General features: G+C 41.0%; 1 protein-coding gene across 9 annotated transcripts in view; it reads right to left on the reverse strand.

Moving 5' to 3' along the window:
• The window catches only part of FGR (FGR proto-oncogene, Src family tyrosine kinase), a 146,565-nt gene that overhangs the window by 110,795 nt on the left and 18,237 nt on the right, over positions 1-17,533 (reverse strand). Inside the window, exon 1 of one of the 9 annotated variants that reach the window (XM_033954715.1) lies at positions 10,886-11,007. The exons of the other annotated variants lie outside the window; for them this stretch is intronic. The gene's annotated coding sequence lies outside the window, so the exon portion shown is untranslated. Of the gene's footprint in view, positions 1-10,885; positions 11,008-17,533 lie in introns of those variants that run through there. 9 annotated transcript variants of the gene reach the window in all.

Genomic DNA, 17,533 nt, shown 5'->3' on the forward strand with positions numbered 1-17,533 from the left:
GCATAAATATTGTCCAGTACATAGGTAACTTCCAGGTAGCCATGCCAACCCAGCTATTCAGTGCCAGGACATGGCCTTGCATTGAATGTCCAAGCTTAATTCAGCCCATGGCTGTTAGTGGTGTAAATACTGCTCACTGCCAAGGGTTACATATCAGCTCCGTTATAATTATTATGGCTATGACTGTAGGGAAATATGAATTTCCTGTCTAATGACTTCTCTTTCTTCTTCCCCTCTTGAAGTCAGTCAATTTGTACCTTTGCTTAATCTTTTGTAAACCGCATAGAACTTCACGGTATTGCAGTATATAAGCTGTTATTATTATTATTATTATTATCATGAGTCAGATTATTATGTCGAACTTTATTGGCTTAAAATAGAATACAGGGTGCAGTATAAACTGTTGCTACTAATTTATCTGAGTATTCAGCAAGCACCCAAAATACTTGATTGATAGCACTTCACATTTTCCTCCCCTTCAAAAATTATGCTCTTTGGGCCATTGGGATTTATACATACCAACATTGAAGGAAATAAGCCTACAAACAACCAGAGCAAGTGTTTTTTTCATGCGTAGGCCCCGTAGAATGGAACAAGCTTCCAATTTAAATAAGGCAACAAGGAGAACATAAGAAAAGCCTTACTGGGTCAGACCAATGGTCCATCAAGCCCAGTAGCCTGTTCTCACGGTGGCCAATCCAGGTCCTTAGTCCCTGGCCAAAACCCAAAGAGTAGCAACATTCCAGCATCTCAAAGAATAGCAAGATTCCGGAACCCCAATGAGAGCAACATTCCAGAGCTGAGATTGTGATGTCATAATGCCTCAGAGCCAACCTCATCAGTGATGTTACAGTGGCTTAATTGTCCTATACTTGGCTCACGTAAGAACATAAGAAAAGCCTTACTGGGTCAGCCCAGTAGCCTGTTCTCACGGTGGTCCTTAGTCCCTGGCCAAAACCCAAAGAGTAGCAACATTCCAGCATCTCAAAGAATAGCAAGATTCTGGAACCCCAATGAGAGCAACATTCCAGAGCTGAGATTGTGATGTCATAATGCCTCATTTCACAGTGCCTCAGAGCCAACCTCATCAGTGATGTTACAGTGGCTTAATTGTCCTATACTTGGCTCACGTAAGAACATAAGAATAGCCTTACTGGGTCAGACCAATGGTCCTTCATGCCCAGTAGCCCGTTCTCACGGTGGCCAATCCAGGTCCCTAGTACCTGGCCACAACCCAAGGAGTAGCAACATTCCATGCTACTGATCCTGATGTGAAGAGTTTTTAAAGATTGATAAAACGGTATTTATTTTGTAAAACAAAGTACGGGTGTTGAAAAATCATTTTATGCTATAGTGGAATAATGGATATTGTGGTGGAGAGAAGATGTATTTGTCTGTTGTCTAATTTTGTATGGATGTTTGTAATGCACATTATGTATGTGATTTTGTGATCCGCTTTGCAAAAAGAGCTGACCCTAAGGCCTCCTTTTATGAAACTGTGATGGCAGTGTCTAGTGCAGTGAGCTGCGCTGAATGGCTCGCGCTGCTCCCAACGCTCATTGAGTTCCTATGAGCATCGGGAGCAGCGTAGGTCATTCAGCGCGGCTCCCTGCGCTAGAAACTATCACAGTTTCGTAAAAGAGAGGGGTAAATAAATAAACGATTATCTATTATCATCCCATAAAATACTTCATATAATGACATAACATAACATAAAAATTTCTTTCTGTATCGCAAATACCTTGCAGTTCAATGCAATGCACATAAGATAAAAACTGAACATTAATAGTGAATTACAATTCCATTACCTGTAAATACACTGACATTATTCAAAAACTAGAAATATTTGGAAAACAAAGATGTTTTTAAAAGCTTTCTAAAATGCATATAAGTCATAGACATTTTAACAAGTGGTCCAAACTCGAAATCCCAATAGGCAGCTTGATAAGATAATTGTCGACTTATATTTTATTTAGTTATCAAATTCATTTGCTATCCCGTTTTCCTCAACGGTTACAGGTTAAACATACATAACAAGCAGTTAGCAGGTCACAATTTGCACTAGATGTGCCGTAATTACAGGACAAGTTTACATATATCTTGTATGAGTACAACCATTAACTACAGCGAACGTGAAAAAATATAAATTACCCACTGGACGAATCCAAGAGGCGAATGACACCCTTAATGTGTGAGAGATTCCAGCTTTCTCAGAAAGCCACTGAATTTCCAGGCATTTAAAAAGCAGCTGTGACAGACTCCAGGTCTGTAGGAAGGAGATCAGTGGGAAGGGTAGTACCTAGTCCCTAATCAAGGCCAGTGCAAAGACTGTTTATTGTTTATCGAAAGCTTCTAAACCGCTACTAATGACTGGGGAGTCAATTCAGAGCGGTTTGCATGAGCTTCTGTAAAGGTGTTACAATACAGAGGTACAAAGAACTTCTGCAAGGTGTTATAATACATAGGCTCTATACAAGGACTCTATACAGAGTTACAGGGGCGTCTGTAGCAGTGTTATAATAGTTATTAATATGACATAATTATACATAATCAATCATCCTACTTGTTATACTATAATCAATCACCCTACTTATGTTACCAGCATATGTTTATACCAAATCAATTGTCCTACGTATATTCACATTTAATATTAGGTTTACAATATTTAATAATAATACTAAAAAAATTATTTATAACCCGCTATACCTTAACAGTTCAGAGCGGTTTACAACAAACAGAATCTGCCAGACGCAGATGAAATACAAATAGAATTACATAACTTGCTTGGCTGAAGTTTTTTAAACAAACTTTCTCATACAAGTAAGAACATAAAAACATAAGACTAGCCTTACTGGGTCAGACCAATGGTCCATCATGCCCAGTAGCCCGTTCTCACGGTGGCCAATCCAGGTCACTAGTACCTGGCCATAACCCAAGGAGTAGCAAGATTCCATGCAGTGGCTTCCCCCCTGTCTTTGTCAATAACAGACTATGGACTTTTCCTCCAGGAACTTGTCCAAACCTTTCTTAAAACCAACTGCGCTATCCGCTCATACCACACCCTCTGACAACGCATTCCAGAGCTTAACTATTCTCTGAGTGAAAAAATATTTCCTCCTATTGGTTTTAAAAGTATTTCCCTGTAACTTCGAGTGTCTCCTAGTCTTTGTAATTTTTGACGGAGTGAAAAATCGATCCACTTGTACCCGTTCTACTCCACTCAGGATTTTGTAGACTTCAATCATGTCTCCCCTCAGCCGTTTCTTTGCCAAGTAAGATTTCACAGATTTTCTACACATTTGGTAAGACAATGAATTCACAAATAGACCACTTAAGGTTTTACTCCAAATACTAGCCTGGTAAGATAACGTTTTACCATTTATACTATTTACTATTTATATTTACTGCACATTTAATATTAGGTTTACTATATTCTGGTGTCCTAAGCAAATCAGCCTGAGCTTTCTGCCCGCCCCCATCAGCCCTCATTTGCATGCCTTTCCTCCTTATGGTGGACATTTTAATCACATTCTAAATGCAAATTCATGAGGCCAGTATGTCCTGATGCTGACCTTGTGATGTATGAGATCAGCATCAGGAAGTGCTGGCCATGCAACCATAGAAACATGATGGCAGAAAAAGGCCAAATGGCCCATCCATTCTGCCCATCTACAACATCTACTATCTCCTCTCCCTATTGGCTAAGGCTCTTAACATTTGCATCCCCTCTTCCTATAGGCTAAGGGGCTCATAATCGAAAGAGAAAAACATCCAAAAACCGGCCTAAGTCAGCACTTGGATGAACATTTCCCAAATACGTCCAAATGCCGATAATAAAAACGGGTTTTGGACCTATTTCTAAATGACCTAGGCCTACATAGTGCCACTGAACGACCAAAGCTAAACAGGGCATTTCGGGAGGAGTGTTGAGGGCAGGAGTTGGGCGGGACGTGGGCTGGCTTAGACTTAGTCTTACAGCATGTATAACCGAAAATTATACAGCCAAGGATCGACGGAACTTGGACGTTGTAAAACATGGTCTAAGTCACAAAAACCCACCTAAAGTCACCAGATAAGCACTGCAAACACATAAAACAGATCCCCCACACACTATCACAGTGATCACCAATGCCCCCACCCCCATAAAAATTTTAATCATAACTTTAAAATTCAGCCTCCAGACCATCATCACCTGGCCGCCTGACATAGTAAAGCCTAGTCGTCCAGCACAGAGGCAGCTTAAGTCATCTTGGGGGTGGGTTAGGGACCCATAGAGAAGAGGACCCATGCCCATAAGCCCCTGTAATCACTGCATTGATACCTAAACATGTGCACTCCCCTATACACCCACAAAACCCTTTTGTACAGGCCAAGTTCTAGTGCAGCCATAAGGGCTATTGGGGTGGTAGATAAGTGGGTCTAGGGGATTCTGGAGGTGGTTTGGGGGGCTCACCGTGACTTATAAGGGAGCTGCAGGGAGGAGAAGACATGGCACCCTTTTTGTGAAGTTCACCTCAGTGCCCTGTAAGGTATCCCACTATTTAGGTGCCATGTCTGAGTGTACAGTCCATCACTTTGCAGACCCCTCCCACGTCCAACAGGGCTTGTTCTAGGCATTTTTGACTTGGATGAAAAGTTGGATGGAAATGTGGTATAAAGATGGACGATTTAGCGGCTTGGATGATCAGATCAGCAGGACGTATATTTAGACAATTTTCGAAACAAAAAAATTTTTGGACATATTTTTCAAAAACGTGTCCTAGGCTGTTTTTTACTTTGGACGACTTGCGAGTTGGACGCAAATGGACTTAGACGTCCCTTTCGATTATGCCCCTCTATGGCTCTTTACACCAGTATTGTGATGTAATAGAACTTTATGGTTATAGAAACATTGTAACACTAGTATTTTAGCCCGTTACATTAACAGGTGCTAGAATATATGTCTGTCTGTCTGTCTTTATTTCTGTGTCTTTCTCTGTCCTGCTTTCTTTCTGTCTGTCTCTCTCCCTGGCCCCCTTTGTCTGTCTGTCTTTCTATGTCTCTCCCTGTCCCTGTGTCTTTCTTCTTTTCTTTCTTTCTGTCTCCCTTCCTCCCGCTGGTGCTAGAATATATGTCTGTCTTTCTTTCGGTTTCTCTCCCTACCCCTGTCTTTTTCTTTCTGTCTCTCTTCCTCCTGCTGTCTTTCTTTCTGTCTCTCTCCCTGCCCCTGTCCCTGTGTCTTTCTTCCTATCTCCTTCCCTACTTCCCTGTGCAGCAGCCGCAGCATTCCCTCTCCCTCCATTTCCCTGTGCAACTATTAATCTGGTGTCCTATTTTAAAGCTGGATATAATTGCTCCAGCTGGAATCCATAAACATCTTTCATCTTCTTTTCATAATTGTGGATGGTCTTGGTAATATTTCTGTTCTGTCTCAGTCCTCCGGTTTTCATTTTGTCAGGGGTTTCTCGGGCTGACCGCCACCCGCTGCTGGTGGCTCCATGCTCCGTGCTCGGTCGCCGCAGCCTGCAGCCGCTGCCAGCCGCCACGGCCTGCAGTCGCCGGCAGCCGACAGCCGCCATGGCCTGCATCCGCCGACAGCCACCGCGGCCTACAGCTGCCGTGGCCTGCAGCAACCGACAGCCGCCGCGGTCTGCAGCTGCCGATAGCTGCCGGGCCGACATCCGCCTTGGGGGGAAGAGAGAGAGAGAGATTTGTGCGCATGCGTACTCCTACCTGCGGTGCCCTACAGCTCACAGAAAACGGGAGCACGCGGGTGGGAGTGCGCATGCGCGGCTTAGGGTTTTATTATATTAGATGATGGCAGATAAATGCCAAATGGCCCATACAGTCTGCCCATTTGTAGTAACCATTATCTCTTTCTCTCTCTCCGAGCGATCCCACGTGCCTATCCCAGGCCCTTTTGAATGGGCTCATGGCACGGGTCTTATAGAAGGGGGGGAAGAGTGGACTGGAGCCAAAGCCCAGGCTCCTCCCTACGCCACCTGAAACTCAATTATCTCTTCAGCTAATGGGGCTTCAGGATTCCTGCCAGCCATGCCGCTTCAGGTGCCTGGCTCTATTGTCTGTATTGCTGCCCCCAAGTTCTAGTGCCCCAGGCAACTGCCTAGATTTAGGTAGTGGTAATGCCAGCATTGTACCCAGCGGCTCCCCTGCAGATCATGAGAACCAATAAAGAGCATTTAAGGGGGAAGAAACATAAAATTAATTTAGCCATTAAAGAGCTGCCAGCAAGACTAGGCCACCTTCAAAGATCAACTGATGCTGAATGAGCGAAGACAAAACCCTGAAAATACTTAAAAAAAAAAAAAAAAAAAGTTAGTGCATTGCTCCCTTCCAACCAGAAACCAAGAAACCGCATTGCTCCTCATGCTCTCATCTAGCACTGAAGTGCAATTCCGCTTCAGTCCCTCTTTGCCGAGTTTGTTCCTTTTTTTAAATTTGCTATTAAGTATAAATAAAACTTCCACCTAGATACTGAGTGCATGAAACTTTCCTCTGTGTGGCCTGATCACATTTCCTGTGTAGAATTCACATTCTTCTGTGAAGCTGTGACGAGTATTTCTGTGAAAGGCACTAACCCTGTAGTCTACAACATACCTAGGGCCAAATGCTATTTATGACACCCACAAAATCATTGCTGAAAAAAATCCACGCTTAGGACTATTCTATAAACCACATCTGGGGCTAGGTATGGTTTAAAGAATACGCGTAGCGCCTGTCCACTTTAGCTGTGGCCATTAACTACAACCTGGCATAAATGCTCATGCCTAAACCGTGTGCGGAATGCTCAGAAATCAAACAAAATGCGAAAATGGAATATACCACTGTGATTACTAGATACCCAAAACAAGGTTTATCAATCGTGAAGTGCTATATCGAAGGAAAAGGATCTCAGAGACTTTGCGTTTTGCAAGATTTTTTTTGCCTTAAAAAATCCCGATGTTACAGGGCGAAACGGGCCCCGTCAGCGGGCATATGACATAGTCAGCCGTAGAGTTGCAATAGCACACAAGACATTAAGGCCACCTTTTACGAAACCGCGATAGCAGTTTCTAGCGTAGGGAGCTGCGCTGAATGGCCTGCGCTGCTCCCGATGCTCATTGAGTTCCTATGAACATCGGGAGCAGCGAGGGCCATTCAGCGCGGCTCCCTGTTCTAGAAACTGCTATCGGAGTTTCATAAAAGAGGGGGTAAGTGATTGGCAAGAGGAGTAAAATAAGAATGTCCCCATGCTGCTGATAAGATAAGTGGCTGTTGAACTTTCTACAGTTTTTTCTTATATAAAAAAAACATCCATTGTACTCTTATCGATGGGAAGGGATTGTGCATATTCCTCAAACTATATACTGTATATAAAATTGGATCTATCTGTGTGTATGTATGTTCCAGCATAACTCTGAAACGCATGGAGAGATTTCAACCAAACTTGGTACACATATGACTTACTATCTTGGAAAAAATACTATGGGGTGGGAAGGGGGTGACATGTAAAAATAATCAAAAACGGCAGCTATTAGTGTCTAACCCATAGTTTTCAGGCTCGCTGAGATGAATACTCAGCATAACTCTGAAATGCATGGAGAGATTTCAACCAAACTTGGTACACATATGACTTGCTATCTGGGGGAAAATAATGTGGGGGGTGGGAAGGGGGTGACATGTAAAAATCAATCTGATACCAGAAGATTGGGATAAATAAATATCCAGGAAATGCCTGGTGATCAGGTAGTGGAACATAAATAAGTGCAAATAAAAATATTGAAAATTAATTGAAAAATTAAAAGTAAAAATAAGTGGAAAAATTTCAAAAAAATACCACAAATAAAGTTTGATTAAAATAACATTTTTGAAGGTTTTTGGATCAATGAATGAAAGCCCATCCATATTTAAGCCTATGTGAGATTCTATGATCTTTTGGCGTGGATTACTGAGATCCTTTTCCTTTCATATAGCACTTCGCAATTGATAAACCTTGTTTTGGGTAACTTTAAGGAATGTCCATGACCTGCTCATGCCTCTCCTATGGCCAAACCCCTTTTTGAGAAATGCGCAGTAGAATTTACATGCACCACTTTAAGGAATACACTTAAAAAGTTGTGCATGTAATTTTATCAGCCAACAAGGAACCTACGTTCTATGGATAAGCTCTGTTTGGATGTGCCTCCATTGGGTGTAGTGAGGTTGTCTGTCCATCGTAATGCTAAGCTATCAGTACAGTTGGAATAAGTTACCCTGGGATTTAAGGAAGACTTCCAATGTGTTACAGTTTAGGAAGGGGTTAAAAACTGCATTTTTTGCATGCATTTTTGCAACATGAATCAGTGTATGTTGACATTTAAATGTTAGTATTTGTGGAAGAGCTGATTTTGGGGGGCTTTAGTGCAATTTAGTATGCTATAGTTTTGTTGGTATTTGTTTATTTTAATTAGAGATGATTGTTGTTAGTCTTACTGTTATTTTTTACTGTTTTTATTATGTTTTTATTTGTCGATTTATTTGGCAATTATCAACGCAGATTAGCTTGTTAACCAATTAAGTTGCATGCACAAATTGGCAATGTGCACAGATTTGCACGCACGAGTGTAATCACAGTATATAGAATCCGAGGGCTGATGCGTTACAGAATACTAGCATAAAACAGCAATTAGGCATTTAAATACAGTATAGGCAAAATCCAAAAAATAAATAAATAAATACTCAAGCTGTGAGCTCCAAAACCCCAACAAAATCAAGCATACAAGGGAGTGACAAAAATATTGAATATTGATAAAATATTAAATATTGATATAAAGAAATAAGGAAAAATAGAAAAATACATATTTATAGAAGAAGAATTTTATTAAAAAAGGGGAGATTTCAGCTTTAAAGAGGTGGAGGTTTTTCTGCCCAATGATTGCTCCAAGCATGTGATCAGTTCATGAATGCTATCTGGCTTCGCAGTTCTGTTTCACTGAGCTCTTAAGGACTTTTCCTCCACCTAAGATTTTTGTCACTCCCTTGTATGCTTGATTTTGTTGGGGGTTTTGGAGCTCACAGCTTGAATATTTTTTGGGTTTTTGGATCTAAATATAGGCATCAGCACGTATACCTGCTCTATTGCAGTTAGGCACTTGACAATCTATATATATAAAAATGGATATGTGTGTATGTGTATGTATGTATGTTCCAGCATAACTCTGAAACACATAGACAGATCTCAACCAAACTTGGTATACATATCTCTTACTATCTGAGGAAAAATACTGTGGGGGTGGGAAGGAGGTGACATGTGTTTTATATAGATGTTATATATTGACCAATTGTGTGAAACTTAGGGAATGATGTCACAAGGAAGTGCAGCTGTGTTGTCATTGATGTAACAATGCCTTCAAGGAAATGTAAGGCAATTGGTCAAGTGCAATCAAAGGCTAAAGAAACGAAACACTAGCGTACACAAGAAAATCCATAGGAGAGTAATACAAGACATGCGATGCTGCACGACAGAGCTGCTACATCTAGAGCTTCAGAGACAGTACAGCAACATGAGGCCAATTTTATTCCTTTTCCTGTCTAATAGAAGATTAGAATAAATAAATACCTGGGCAACGCCAGGAAATCAATTAGTATTCAATAAAGCACATGCTTAGTCAGAACATCCATGCCTCTCCCATGGGAACATCTCCTTTGCAATGACAGGATAGAATACTTGGGTGCCCAGTTATAGAATAGCACTTAAGTGCACTTATTTATTATTTATTTAATTTGTTTTCTATCCCATCCTCCCCAGAGAGCTCAGAACAGGTTACAAAGTAACACACGTAATAATTCAACAAAAACGAGATACAGAAAACTAAGGCAGTACAGGCTAGAGTGATAATCATCTCATCCTAAATTAGCAAACACAGAACAAGGAATTTTAACATACAGAGAGTTCATTTTACATTAGCACTTCCAGAGATATGTTAGTTTCACATGAAGCTATATCATCTTAAAGCATGCACAGAGAGTCTAGTTCAACATATATGAGGAATACATTAGTATGGAAGTTACAGACTGTATAGTCGCAAAAGCTGGAGGAGGCAGATTAGTTAGTTGGATGCTCTGGTAGATAGTTTAATAATGATGACATGCAGAAGGTGTTGGAGTCTAGGTGCTTTACCATACGGACACGAGGCTAAGGGAATTAGGTGAAGAGGTAAATTTTTTATTGCTTTCCAAAAGCTCAAAAGCCCTTCGAGGAATTTGATGTGTGGATGCAGTTGATTCCAGTATTTTGGTAAGAAATAGGAGTAGGAACAGAGTAAAAAAAAAATATTTCTTCCTATTTGTTTTAAAGGTATTTCCATGTAACTTCATTTAGTGTCCCCTGGTTTTTGTACTTTTTGAGAATGAAAAATCGATCCACTTTTACCCATTCAACACCTCTCAGGATTTTGTAGACCTCTATCATATCCCCCCTCAGCTGTCTCTTTTCCAAGCTGAAGAGCCCTTCTTCATATGAGAGGAGTTCCATTCCCTTTATTATCTTGGTTGCCCTTTGAACCTTTTCCAATTCCGCTATATCTTTGTTGAGATACATCAATCAGAACTGAACACAATATTCAAGCTGATGTCACCTCAAGGAGTGATAGAGGCATTATTTATCATCCCTTTCCCTAATATCATTTTACAGCGATGTAATGGTAACACAAAAACAAGACAGTGCCCCTTCATCTCGAGGACTCATCTATATTCACACTTATACACTCATGCACAATAGTTTCTCAAAACATTAACATGGCCACGATCCGTTGGGCCACACCCTTTCCCCTCTCTAAGGTATGTCATGGATTTTAGAGAGTAATCACAATCTCTGTCTTTTGTTCCAGAAAGTGAATTAAAGAAAACAAGAGGAAGAAGAACTTACATCAGCTAATAGGAAAAGGGCATTTTTGAGCGCCATCCCCATGGTAACTCCTGATCTCAACCTGGCAGGGTCAACAGGATTTCCGCAGGAAGAAGAGTAACTCCTGGATCTCTAGTACAGCAGGAGTGGAAATTAGCCAAATTCAGTCCAGCAAAGGCTGAGAGGGAGGGTGAGTGTGGTGGACCCAGCAAGATAGTACAGATTGTATGAGGAAACCAAGAGCCGGGAAAGGGGGGTGGTAGCTCACTCAGACACCAAGGTTGAAAGAAGAAATTGAAGCTGTTCCAGAAAGCAATAGGAAGCCTCAAGGACTCTGAGTGTTAAGGACTGTTTTCAGTAAAATAGGAAATAGGCATAAAATTACCCACATCCACAAAAAACACCAGATTTTATTTTTTTTTTCCATTTATACTGGTAGCATTTTTATGCATCCATAGACTGTTAACTTCCCACAAACGGCCAAAACTCCCACAGCACAAAGTAACTTTAGATTATTAACAGTTGTTGTTCAAGGTCATCCCTACACAACCAAAGAGAACACATGTTGGTTTTCTCAAGAATTCAACTTTGTAACATGTCTAAAAGACTTGAGAAAGTTGTAATTGTGCGACTAATAGAGGTCTTACATAGTAACATAGTAACCTAGTAAATGTCAGCAGATAAAAGACTTGCGAGGTCCATCCAGTCTGCTCAGCAGTCACATTCATTATCAAGGTAATGTTGACCCAACAAACCCTTATATACTTATATAATTACATTTTATTTGCTAAGTTCCACTATAACATGTCTTCGCCTCCCCCTGAGATATACAAGTCCTGCACTCAGATGATATGAATGTGATATAAAATACGCATACTTGCTCCTGAACCAACCTTGCCGTTTTCACGACTCAGACCATTAAAAAAAAAAAAAAGGTCTGCCCTGCACTGCACCTACTTCTCAGTTACCGAGGTGCCGTCAAAACCTACTCCGGCCCTTCCTGATCTGTCTTGCCACATATGGGACACAGACCATAGAAGTCTGTCCAAGGCAGAGGTCTCCAAATTTTTCGCCACGAGGGCCACATTGGGTACTTCAGGACTTTTTAGCGGCCATAGTGAAAAAAAAAAGAGATAAATAACTCTAGATATATGAGTTTTATTGAAAGCAGAAAATTTTTTATAAACTGATTACAGAGTACAAGCAAATATGTGAATAAGTGAATATGCACCTTTAAATATAAATTTATGCAATTAGAAACTGAGTATTGCACTGCACCACTGCAAGTATTCTTATAGACAATTAATTATAACGACTAGTAACAAACTTCCAGATTCAATTTAAAGATTAGTCACAGCATCAGAGCTACCTACAATGAATTGACACTGTTGATTGAGGCCGAACAAATACGAAGAAATACTGCGAAGTATACAATTATGATTCACTATTAAATAAAGTTGTGAATAATATTACTATAATATGGAATATCAATATATTTTGAACACAATTTTAATTAATGCATTTGAAATCTATCAATACCCCATGGTTGTTTGTTTTTTTGTGGATTATCATTGGAAAATTAGTCCAATGGGCACATTTCCTCAAAATTCTTCAGTGGGCCAGATAAAATCATATTGCGGGCTGGATGTGGCCTGTGGGCTGTACTTTGTAGACCCCTGATCCAAGGGAATGTCCTAGATGATTTTCAGTCAGGGTTCCAGCAATACCACTGGTAGCGAAATGATGATAGATTCTGTCCTGGATTATATTTAGAAACATAGAAACATGATGGCAGATAGAGGCCAAATGGCCCATCTGCAGTAACCATTATCTCCTCCTCTCCCCATTGGCTAAGGCTCTTAATATTTGCATCTCCTCTCTCTATTGGCTAAGGCTCTTTATACCTGCATTGTGAGGTCATAGAGCTTTATGATTATAAAAACATGATGGCAGATAAAGGCCAAATGGCCCATCTAGTCTGCCCATCTGCAGTAACCATTATCTCCTCCTCTCCCTATTGGCTAAGGCTCGTAACATTTGCATCTCCTCTTCCTATAGGCTAAGGCTCTGTGCACCTGCATTGTGAGGTCATAGAGCTGCCCATCCACAGTAACCATTATCTCTTTCTCTCTCCGAGAGATCCAACGTGTCTATCCCAGGCTTTCTTAAATTCAGACACAGTCTCTGTCTCTACCACCTCTTCCGGGAGACTGTTCCACACATCTACCACCCTTTCTGTAAAAGTAATTCCTTAGATCACTCCAGAGCCTGTCACCTCTTAACTTCATCCTATTTATAAGTGTACAGAGCAAGGTAGGTGTGTGTGGTGTTGATTTAAACATCTCTATCTGCAGCATTTCATGTTCCTTCCTCATGATTTTTGGGTTAATGACTGTGTGAAATATGAATCTACCTCTTACCTGGTAAGTAGATTTCACTGTGTGGTTTTGGATCTTTTTCCATCTAGGGCTTGGGAACTCAGCTATGGAGTTTTATCCCGCCTTCTATTTAATATTTTTATGCAGCCTCTGCGTGATACAGTTAGTCAGAAAGAGTTTAGATTTTAATGTTTCGATGATGACATCCAGACATGCCTTATCTCGCCAGATGGAAGAGCACACTTTGCTAAGATCAACAGATGTCTACACCAAGTTGCTGCTGGATTGAAAGCTAATAAATCGAAGCAGACTATTTCAAAAACTAAGGCTTATGTGAGGGTAAACTTAGCCTGGAAGTAAAATAGTCTATTTCATTTATTTATCTATCCCATCCTCCCAAAGGAGCCCAGAACGGATTACCAGGTACATTCACAGTATGGTCAAGACAGGACAGAGATGACACAACTTACATTATAGACATGACAAAAAGCATATTATTTTATGCAGCTACTGGTTGAGAGTACGTAGCACAGTTACGTTGAACTCTGAATGGCGTTTCTGGGTGGATGTCATTAAGGCGCTGGGTTTGTAAAGAGAAAGGCTTCTATGGCCTTCCTGAAGTTCCATAGTCCATCTAGTGTTCTGGCTGATGAGGGGATGAGGTGCCATAGTCTGGATATGAAATGCGAGTAGAAGCGTTTGTGGGCTGTTTCGGTCTTGAGGGAGTGACAAGGCAGTATGGTCAGTCGTTTTTCTCCTTGGGATCTCAAAGGTCGCTTTGGGAAGTAGATTTGTGGTTTACTTGTCATATAGTGCGGGATCATTTTGTGGAAGGTTTTGAAAGCGAGGACAAGGGCTTTGAAGGTGCAGCATTTATGAATGGGCAGTCAGTGCATGGATGCTAGTGCAGGGGTAACGTGGTCGCAGTTGCCTAGGTTTTTCAGGAGGCGTATCGCAGCGTTTTGCACACTTTGGAGGCGGGAGAGAGTTTTGGCAGGTAGGCCCACTAGTAGTGAGTTGCAAAAATGTAAAGCGAGATAGTACAAAAGCCAGAAGCTGTAGCATTATCATAGGCCTAGAAAGATTGCAGCCTAGGAGTTTGGTTGGAATTGAATTCAGAAGTGATGACTTTTATTGGAACATTATATAGCCTATTGGCAGTTGTAGGTGGCCAAGCAGTTAAGACCATATCTATGTGAAGTAAATGTGGTAACTGTGGCACAAGCTTTAACATTATTGAAAAATTAGATTACTGCAACTCTTCCTACATGGAGTTACTTACTAAGGTGGTTCTACAGCATCCTCCTCCGAAATCACCCCCATAGCAACTGAAGCGCTAAACACAATGGATCAATGGACCACAGATTTCAAACTGAAGCTCAATTCAGAAAAAACTAAATTCTTCATAGCCTCGCCACACGCACAAAATACGACAATATCATTACACATTAACAATCTAAACTACCCCATTCAACCAACGATGAAGATTCTAGGAGTAATACTAGACCAAGGACTAACCATGAAAGACCACATAGACTCCTTAATCAAAAGAGGGTTTTTCACTCTCTGGAAACTTAAATCCATTAAGGCGTACTTCCACACTTCAGCATTCAGAATCCTAGTACAATCCCTAATACTAAACCACCTGGACTACTGCAACATCACCCATCTAACAATCCCACGGAAGCAAATGCAAAGACTACAACTGATACAAAATGCAGCAGTCAGGATGATTTTCGGGCTGAAGAAGTCCGATCACGTAACCCCTTCCTACCGACTCCTACACTGGCTGCCGATGGAGGCGCGCTCGAAGTTCAAGCTAGGCTGTCTCTGCTTCAAAGTATTAAACGGTCTAGCCCCAAAATACATCGCAGACCTCTTCTCATTCCCAACCAATAAACATGAAAGAAAAACACACATGAAATTTGTCTCCCCACCGGCCAGAGGGTGCAAATATAAGAGACACCATCAACAACTGCTATCATATCAAGCAGCCATACGGGGTAAAGACCTAGGAAAACTAATCGCGCACACAAACAACTATGAAGAATTCAGGAAACACCTAAAAACCTACCTATTCCTGAAATACCTAGGCAACGAACCGGAACATCAACCCCCCTCGTAACATCACCACATACCTGAACTGCAATCACTAAATATGAACACTCTATTCAACTTACGGAACATTTCTACTTCTGTTTAAACAACTTGGCACTTCCTGGCCATGCAACACACAAACTGACGTTAACATAATTAATGTTATCAGATGTACACTGCAATACTCTTTAATTCGTTGTACGGGATATTCACTGTTATACTCTTCAATTCGCTGTATGTAAAGTTTCTCTTTATTTTTATTGTATTTTCAGTTTCTTGTATTGTAAACAGTTTCTTTTATTGTAAACCGCCTAGAAGTCGCAAGATTGTTGGCGGTATATAAAAATAAAGTTATTATTATTATTATTATTATTACATGGCCAGCTCATCCAAAATGCTACAGTTCTCAATACTGGAAATTTGTGGGTACAGGATCATGCATTCCCCATTATGTGAGCGCTGCATTGATTACCTGTAGCCTTTTGAATAGAGATTATGTACGTTAGGTATTTTGACGTTTAATACCCTACATCAGGGATCTCCAACCTTTTTCATCTTAAGGGCCGCAAAGTGGTAATGAGAGAACTCGGAAGGACGCAAACACCACCACCACCACCCCCATTCACACCTGCTGGTTTAATGACAATGCTTTTGTGGTGTAGAGTTGCACCATCCAAGAAATGACGGGAGATAGTTCTGTATCTTCCTGTCACATGTTCTTGGCCTTGGACTTCATTTCTTGGTACTCGGTCCAGCCTTTCTGTTGTAGTAATGCCCAATCACTGTTTACCCACCCAGGGGGAGGGGGGGGATCTAAACTGGTCCACTGCATGCTGTTCCCAATATGTAATCCAGAAGGGGAGTAAAAGAAAGCAAGTGACATGAGAGAGAGTGCCAAAAAGGCACAGGGAAGGCAAAGGGCTTGCGCAGCAATGAGAGGAGCAAGCGAGTGGGCAGGTGGGCGAGTGAGGGGGTGTAGAGGAGGAAGAGTGCTTCCATGCCCTTAGGAAGACCGTGCCCGGGAGGACTCCCCTCCCCCACACTCCCCTTACTTATGCCACTGGCCTGCACCATGTCAACGCACGTCCTCATACAGCAACAGCGACAGAAGAGACAGCGCAAACCAAAACAAAAAGAAACTGCAGACGAGTGTACAAGATGAAGGCTATGTTTATTATAACAATTATTTATTGCGGTTAATGTCACCACCTTTTTACAAACAGGGGACCCGACACAGTCCATGTTTTGGGTAACACGCCTTCATCAGGGGTCCCTAATCTGTAAGGTATCAAATTAAACAGAAATAAACATAAGCCTGTAAAGTCCGAAAATAATCACTGACCGAAGGTCTCTGCGTGAACTTGCTGGGAATCAATGAACAGAAGAGACAGTTTGCAACAGCTTGGATTCGAACGTCTTCCACATCCTCCTTACAGCCCAGATCCGGCGCCTAGCAATTATCACTTCCTCAGTCCACTGAAGTAGACGCTGCAAGGTCGTAGATTCACTTCTGACGATGACGTACAGGAAGCAGCGTTCACCTGGCTTCAGGAGCAGCCGAAAAACTTCTGTGCTGGAATGCAGAAGCTAGTTGAACGACACAACAAATGCATCGTCTTGCATGGAGTGATATGTTCAATTGATCACAGTTACTTCTATTAAAGCCGTTAAATGTATTTTGCCTTTGCTTTTTTCATTTACTCTCGTAGCAGTGTTTTGTATATAGAAAGGTGCTTAGAACAGTTAAAGTTTAAAGAGAAATGTTGCAGGCATAGAATATTATCGCAAACTAAAAAGAAGTGATATACTGTACTGTATAATTATGTACAGCAATGCTTTGTTTATGTTTATTAAAAGTTTTAACCGCACTTCAATTTGCCAACAGCACCGTGTACAAAATAGAAAAACAAGAAAGCAAAATAAGAACAGTAAAGAAAGAGCAGAAGAAAAATAAAATATAAAAATTTTATTAAATCTAAATAATCAAATCTCAAAAAAAATAAAAATTTGTTTAAATCTCGTTTAAATAGTTGCCAGAAAACAGGATCATAATTCACAAAACATTTTCATGGAAATGCTCAGAAAAACGTCACAGTTGGGGGAGGAGCCAAGAGAGGTAGGAGAATGAATGGCACAAAATTCAGCGTTCAGCAACCACAAAACAAAAGAAAAACAACAAAAAGAAAAAAAATAT

This window comes from Geotrypetes seraphini, chromosome 8 (genome assembly GCF_902459505.1).
Source record: "Geotrypetes seraphini chromosome 8, aGeoSer1.1, whole genome shotgun sequence".
Lineage (NCBI taxonomy): Eukaryota > Metazoa > Chordata > Amphibia > Gymnophiona > Dermophiidae > Geotrypetes > Geotrypetes seraphini.